Raw genomic sequence first — 8,090 nt, forward strand, 5'->3', positions numbered from 1 at the left:
GGGCCTCGATCACCCCAGGGAAGACCCCAGAACTCTCCTGCCATGACTTTGAATGTACCTTCAGTGGTGGGGTTCCCCATTGGAGGTCCCTCGGGATCAAACGCTCCTCCTGATGGATATTCTTGGGGCTCCATCTCCCCTATACCCCTTCCATGTGCCAACCTCTGACAGGCCACCTGATCTCAATGCGGTCAGCCCTCTGATCCTGATGATCTTTACTTCTCATGCCCCTTTGGTATCAGATCCTAGTCTTTTCTTCTTTCCTGCGGGTTACAGGTCTGCTGTGGGTTCACCCCTTTGAGGGTGCCTCTCCCGCTGCATGTCAGCTGCTTGTTGATTCTCATGAGCAGCCCATGTATCAGGGTGGCACCCTGATCCCCTCACTATAGGCACAGAGAAAATAAGGACAAAATAGGAAAACTGCAAAGGAATACGCACATGCAAGAAAGATATGAAACAGGAATACATGAAGAAAAGATGGCGGGTAAAGAAAAAGGGAAGATCAGGCTAAACTGCCTTTGCCCCTGTCCTACCTTAGAGTTTGTGTCTGCCTGTGTCTCCCCATGCTGCTCCGCTCTCAGCTTTCCCTGAGGGCTTCCTCTATCCCTTCCCCGATCAGCTCCTTTCTGGTGCTCTGGGGCTGTGGGTGTCTGGTGGGGAGAGCCTCCGTCATCCCCTGTACTTCTGCCACTCTTCCCAGAGTGGAATCTTCTCCTGCACACCGGTGCTGCCCGTGACCAGTGTGGAGGTGTGTTATAGTCACTGCTGCCTGAGATGTTTTTCCCCAGGCAGGGTCTTCCTTCACATGCCGGCGCTGCCTGCCGCCAGCATGGAGAGCCTCTACAGCGTCCGTTGCTTCTCCTGCTCTCTGCTCCTGCTGGCTGGTGTCCACTTTTATTCTAGCCAGCCGGCGATTGCTCGTGATGTCGCCTGCCAATCCCAGCTGTAGATAAGTGCAGCTGATGAACTGTGCAGGCTTCTCTCTTTGGCGTTGTTTGTCCTGTGTCTGGATACCTAAAGTGGGTGAGTAACTCTTGATTTCAGGGTCTTTCTTCTGTGGGTGTGTAGCCTGTGTCCCGGGTCCCCCTATGGAGGGGTTTTTTTGCTCCCCCATGATTGTACCCCTGGGACAGGGAGAATTGCCATTGGATTAAGCAAAAGCAAGCTTGGACACAAATGGAGTGAATGGGAGAGCTGAATGAAACTTTTCTTTGCTGAGAGTACAGACATTTGATTTTTTGCTTTCCTCTTATCTTCAAGCCATGCATCATGTTGATAATCTGTGTTGCATAATCCAGTGCTTGTGTGTTTTTTCTAACTGTTGTTCTCCCCTCTGTTTTTGCAGTGATTTTTTTCCCTATCTTCTATCCGCTAAAAGGCAGATGTGGGGTTTTATCAGCACCTTTATCAAGAATACTTCACTGAATGGGATGCTTTAAAGCAAGGCTACTACTTGTTTTTTGTTTGTACGGGTTTTTTTGTTTTTGTTCTTTGTTTCCCTCCCACATTATGACTTTACAAAATAGCTTTCAACCTGAAGGATCTCAAAGCTTCTTAGCAGCTAGTATTCAAGTCACAGACAAGGATCACATCATCCACAAATGGAGGAGATTAGCAACATGCTGCTGTGTTACTCAACATCACAGGGCGGGCAGTTTAAGAACTTATTGTCCAGCTGAAACTTCAGGGAGAATTTAAGAAGGCAAAAAAGTAATTAATTGAATTGGATTTGGCCAGGACAGAAGCTTTAATATGTTGTATCTTCTTCTTTCCATTTCAGAGCAGCTTCATGGATATGGGCAACAATACTATAACCCTGCCATCAATTCCTTTCAGGGCTTGTTCCTCCATTCAGCATAATTCAGTCATGGTAGTATCCAGCCATCAAGTCAATGGTCAGTCTTCAGGTTGTGTTTGCATGATTTTCTTTGCCATTCTATCACCTGTTTGTCTCCCACTGTGTCCCCTCCACCATAATTTTTTCAATTATAGCCAGTCTAATACCTTGATTTCATATCCTGCTCTCTTTCCAGATCCTTTATTTGTCTCAGAATCACTCCATTTCAGACCTGCCATCTTTCCAAGAGCTCTCATCTCTACTGCCTCCAGGCTTTTGATGTTCATTTTATTTAAAGCTGCTATTTCCAGTCCATAGAGTAATACTGTTATCATTGTTTTGATAAATATGCACTTTGTTACCAAACAGAATGTTTTTATTGGTGCATAATTTCATCATTTTCTGTGCAGGTCCTACAGCCAATGCACATCTCCATTTTAACTTGTTTTTGATGGAACTGTTGACAATGATTGGTCTGCCAAGGTACACAAAAATCTAATTGTTCTATGGCTTCAAAGATGCTGCATGTCAACATTTTGTCTGCTGCCTCTTTTCCAGCTATAACTGCTTTGTTTCTTGACATTTCATGTCAGGCCACATCAAGCACACTGATATTACAAGGTAGTAAAGGGTATCATCATTAATTCAAACATGCTGGCCGGTGCTGAAATATGCGCATAACCATACATTTTGATGATACAATGTCATGTTCTCCAACTTCCTTGTAATGTCCAGTTGAAGCACAGGATGACAAACTATGATACTCCATGTCTCTTTCTCTTTCATCAAACTTTTACTTGAAGCACTTGCTTAATTTTCTATTTATTCTTGCAAAACCACAGACATTTGTATACATAGCTTTTATTGTTGCAGTAATCTTATTTGGAATTGTCATATCATTTTGTTTCACTCCAGACTGAATTATATGACCTTATGCCGTAAATTGACGTTTTCACTTTTTCACATTTACTTACAGCATGATTGTTTTTGGCATGACAAACTTATGCATATTTGGATTAGCAGGATTTTCTTTCTTCAAGATGAGTGCAACTCTTGTCTTTAATCTGTTAGTTGATATTTATTCCCACATCTTCTTGTATAATTTTTTCTGATGCTTTGATGACACTTGTCCTACCAGTTTTTAATAGCTAGAGCCTGGACACATGACACCTGCTCTGATGTAAATTACACCAGGACCTGGAGTGGATAGACAGAAAGATGTCCAGGAGTAGTTGCTCACAGTGGGTAGTATTACAGTGCCTTGACACGGCCAATACGGCTACAACCTGGATATCTGACACATGGAAGATATTGAATTTTAGCTGATTTTTAAAAATTGAAATTTTAATAATTTCCCAAGCAGAAAACAACTTTCACCATCTGAAACCTGAGATACTTCTTCTGCCTTTGTCTAAGGTAATTTGCATCATCACAGCCTCACAGGAGAGCTGAGAGACTCTTTACCAGCTAAGAACTGCCTGCCCAGAGGAGTTTTCCATCTATTGACTCCTCTGTGAAATCCTATGAAATATGAACTTTCATTTCTTCCCAGGAGAACTTTTGTAATCTTTTTTCAAATGCCTGATAAAGGGTGTTTGTGCCTGAAAGCTTGCAATTAAAGAATTTTTTTTTGCAAAAATCTTGTTGGTCTAATAAAAGATCACCTCTACCATAAGCCCTGATTGCTTTTTCCTCTAGACCAATATGGCTACAACCTGGATACTTGACACTAGGTGGCAGGAGAACAGATCATAGCAAACATAAAGCTTATAGCATTGTAGCTACTAGTATCATTTTACTCTTGATTTTTCCCAGAGTAACTATACCACCTTCAAGTAAGCTATGCTGGTGTAGCCTTGTGAATTATGTATTTGCTCCTTGTTCACACAAATGTAAAACTAATTACAAATGTAATGGGTCCATGACCAAAACTGATACATTTTGTTTTGAAAGAGTTGTGGAAAAATCTAGATTGGTAGCTTTTCCTGTGTGTTCCGATGCACCTTTTCATGAGCAAGCCAGATGCTTCATATGACAAACAGCACACCTGGCTTTTAACAGTCATGCCTTTTATATAATGTTCAGGTACAGAATATATCATCCTTAGAATAGAAAATGTTCCTCATCAGTCCTCAGGACTCTTCTGTTTATTCACACTGACATTTCCAAACCCCTTTTGAGATCAATGGCCTGCATGCAAAGAGTATGTCTTAGTATTTTGATAGTACTGTGGACAGTATAGGAATTGTCATACCGGATAGGTTCAGTGGTTCATCTGGTCTAGATCATGCCTCCAACAGCAGCAAAAGCCAATTGTACAACCAGTTTTCCCCTAACAAATCTGCCTGTGGATGTTTTCATTACCTGCAGAAGTGCCTGATCCAGTTTTGAAATTTGTTAATGCTAAGACTCAGGAACATGTAATGGTAGTGAGGGCAATAGTTTAATTGTGAATTAGATAAAAAGTGCTTTTATCATTTTAAATGTGTTAATTTTCAATGTCCGCAAATGTTTCCTTGTTGTTCTATTATGAGAGGCCAAATAAAAGCTCGCTGTTTTCTGTGCCCTCTCCTGTCATTCATAATTATGTACATCCCTTTTTTGGAGAGAGAAATTTAGCACTAAATATCTCTGTTATTTGAGTTGTAAATTCCTTCCATGTGTTGTTTCTATAATCATGATTCATTATACAAATAGATGCAGTCAAGCAGTTCTATTCCAGTAAACCATGTGGTTTATTTCACTTCACCCCTCCTACATTTTTTGCCCTCATATTGCCCTAAACAGCATCTTGCTCTTTAATAGTCCCCTATCTCCTGTTGTTTAACAGCTCCCTTTCTTCTCTTATTCTTTTGGACAGAGCAGGATATAAATAAATAATTTCTTGGTTCTCACTTTTTTTCATGTTGCCTGCTCAGGCTAGAACACTCTCTCTTCTGGTGTACCAAGAACCATTGTCTTAAGGAAAGGAAGCTCTTTTTTGGTTTCAAGGCACCCCTCCATAACTTTTGTGAATTGTGTGATATTCAATTTCAAAAACTAGGTTATATATTACAGTGCTTACCTCCTTACACAGGAGCTGGGCCATAGAAGTGAGAGATAGGGTTAGGGTTAGGGTTAGTGAGAGATAGTCCAGACAGGGACAAGCCTGAGCCTGGTTTATTTGCCTATCTCTTCACACTTTGGGGGGGGGCACCCTTCAAAGGATCTGGTAGCATCCCAAGCTGCCCCAGCACCATGGTTGAGAATCACTGCTTTAAAACTTACTCCTTTATCTCTACATTTTCCTGGGCCTAAACCATTGTCCAATTTGTTGTGTGTGTTTGAGAGTCTCCTACAAGCTGCTGTGTCCATTCAGTTCCCACTGAATTCAGCACTCTGTAGTAGAGAGTGTTCAGCAGCTCACAGGACTGAGACTTCAGCTAGTTAGCTCGCATGGGCTGGAAGTTTGATGCAAATTTATCAAAGTCAATGGAGTTAGACCGGTACGATTTTGGTCCTTGGGCTGTTTTGGATTATGGTGGACTGTGCTCTTACTGCTCTCTGTAAAAAAAAAAAAAATGTGTTTAAGGTGAGAAAATAAAATGAAACCCCAGCTATATGCATGGTTAGGCACCCTTCGACTCACAAGTTATTCACAGCTCTCCCACCCAGCCACATGAGTTTTCCAGTGCTTAGTACATTCTACACACTTCCTTTTTTTTTTATTACAGCCCAGCACATACTGAGTCATTCTGCACTTTACATGAGGGAGGGGAGGGGGCATTTCCTGCAGCTAAGAGACAAAATTTGCTTTTCAGAGGCAACTTGCCTAACTTGGTCTACCCATATTCACTATGTAGGGCTGCAGAATGCAAAAAGTCTATTTTAGATGAGTCAGGAAACAAAAATTAAAGGACAATGTTTTAAAAAATTCCTTTTTACAAGATGTTTTTCACTTGCTTCCTTTGCTATCACTTTGAAGACCATTTTGCATGACCCTCTCTGAAGGAGTGTTTGTGCTTCTGTGGGGGATGATAAGACATAATGGGTCTTACCCCACCCACTTTAACCACACAACCTTTTCCCCTTCCTCCCTTGCTTTGTGTTATCCTCTTTCTTTTTTTCTAGATGGCAGGACATATGGGAGGAGGGATAGCGGTCTTCTCATTATCATTGCACTGCAGAAAACACATACAGAGACACATCCCTTTATACTCTAGCCACCTTTCTTCTAACTTCTTCCTCACTTTCCTAGAAGTGTGAGGTGTAAACACAGCCTCCCTCCTGTTAAAAATTGCTATCAGCTTCTTCAGAAGTACTTCAACATAACAGAGAATATCTGTTTTATGTATTAAATCAGCAGCGTACACGCAGGGCATCAAACTATGGTGCCTGCTTAAGAAAAGCTGGGGGGGGGTGGTCCAAGGATGTGCCTCAAAGTTTGTATCTTGTAATTCTTCTCACTATCCCACTGCTGAAGCCTTTGCTCTTAATCTCAGTCCAAGGACTACCATGCTAAGAGCTGATATCAATTTTTAACAGTGGACATAGCTGTGTTTACACCTTACACTTGTAGAAACGTAAGGAAGAAGTTAGAAGGAAGATGGCATAGAGTGCACTCTCAGCAAGTCTGCAGATGACACCAAGCTGTGGGGAGAAGTAGATATGCTGGAGGGTAGGGCTAGGATTCAGAGTGACCTAGACAAATTGGAGCATTGGGCCAAAAGAAATCTCATGAGGTTCAACAAGGACAAGTGCAAAGTCCTGCACTTAGGACGGAACAGTCCCATGCACCAGTACAGGATGGGAACTGACTGGCTGGGCAGCAGCTTTGCAGAAAAGGACCTGGGGATTACAGTGGACAATCACCTGTATATGAGCCAACAGTGTGCCCTAGTTGCCAAGAAGGCTAATGGCTTACTGGGCTGCATTGGTAGGTGTGTTGCCAGTAGGTCAAGGGAAGTGATTATTCCCCTCTATTCAGCACTGGTGAGGCAACATCTGGAGTGCTGTGTTCAGTTTTGGGCCCCCCACTACAAAAAGGATGTCGACAAATTGGAAAGAGTCCAGCAGAGGGCAACAAAAATGGTGAGGGGGCTGGGGTACACAATTTATGAGGAAAGACTGAGGGAACTGGGCTTATTTAGTTTAGAGAAGAGGAGACTTAATAGCAGTCTTCAACTACCTGAAAGTGGGATTGAAAGAGGATGGAGCTATGCTATTCTTAGTGGTCGCAGATGACAGAACAAGGAGCAACCATCTCAAGTTGCAGTAAGGAAAGTTTGGGTTAGATATTAGGAAGAATTTTCACACTAGGAGAGTAGTAAAACACTGGAACAGGTTACCCAGAGAGGTGGTGGAAACTCCATCCTTCAAAACTGAGCTAGACAAAGCTTTGGCTGGGATGATCTAGTTGGGGCTGGTCCTCCTTTGAGCAGGGGGTTGGGACTAGATGATCTCTGGAGGTCCCTTCCAACCCTTATTTTCTATGATTCTATGATTCCTTTCTTCTCTTCTCATAACTGGAATGTGTATAAAACCAGGAGAGTCACAAGAGACCTCCTTCTCCTGGAGCTTCTCCTGATTGGCCTCTTTTAAGGATCCTGCTGTTGTTCCTTAGGCTGACAGGTTAACTGGTTGCCAATGACATCTAGCTCAGTCTATTTAGCCTTTCTGATAACAGTGGGTCTCTAGAGAGTATTGTAATTAAATAAATCATCGTGACATTAGAAGCATTCCCTAATGCTTTTTAATGCAGAAACAGCTCTTGTTTTGTGTTTAAAATGAACACCGTTGTTACTTTAAGATAGCTTTCTTAAATTTAACATTACCTGTGCAATTTGGCAACAAACTACTCTACATAAGTTTACCATATATCTTGCTATCTTGCCTAACTATTAGAAAGGGCTATATTGTACCCTGCACCTGAACGCATATTAGCCTCCATTAAAACCCTGTTTATTTTGTTCCCAGTCATGTTGTTGATTAGTGCTGGTTACCTATTCACCCACTTCTAAAGTCTGAAGTAGAAAAACAGGCAAAAGTGTGGTATGTGTTCAGGGAACAGCTTATCCAAACTCTTATTTAGGTTACAGATTAGGATCTACTACTAGGAAACTGGGAACAGTTGTAAACACATTCATAGATTCATAGATGTTAGGGTCAGAAGGGACCTCAATAGATCATTGAGTCCGACCCTCTGCATAGGCAGGAAAGAGGTCTGGGGTCAGATGCCTATATAACCTCCTCTTGAAGAACCCCCGGGGAGGGG

At 42.1% G+C, this 8,090-nt stretch overlaps 2 long non-coding RNA genes across 2 annotated transcripts in view; one reads left to right on the top strand and one right to left on the bottom strand.

Annotated features, from left to right (window-relative positions):
- Positions 1–929: 929 nt before the first annotated feature.
- LOC112549849 lies at positions 930–4,532 on the top strand. Its single transcript, XR_003093410.1, has 3 exons — positions 930–1,023; positions 1,346–1,895; positions 2,034–4,532. It is a non-coding gene; the product is annotated as an uncharacterized LOC112549849 (long non-coding RNA).
- A 425-nt stretch (positions 4,533–4,957) lies between these two features.
- LOC102373939 overlaps positions 4,958–8,090 on the bottom strand; it is a 13,586-nt gene continuing 10,453 nt past the window's right edge. Inside the window, exon 3 of the long non-coding RNA XR_322787.2 lies at positions 4,958–5,380. This is a non-coding gene — a long non-coding RNA (uncharacterized LOC102373939). The remainder of the gene's footprint in view (positions 5,381–8,090) is intronic.

The sequence above is a fragment of the Alligator sinensis genome, unplaced genomic scaffold (assembly GCF_000455745.1).
Source record: "Alligator sinensis unplaced genomic scaffold, ASM45574v1 scaffold442_1, whole genome shotgun sequence".
Classification (NCBI taxonomy): Eukaryota; Metazoa; Chordata; order Crocodylia; family Alligatoridae; genus Alligator; species Alligator sinensis.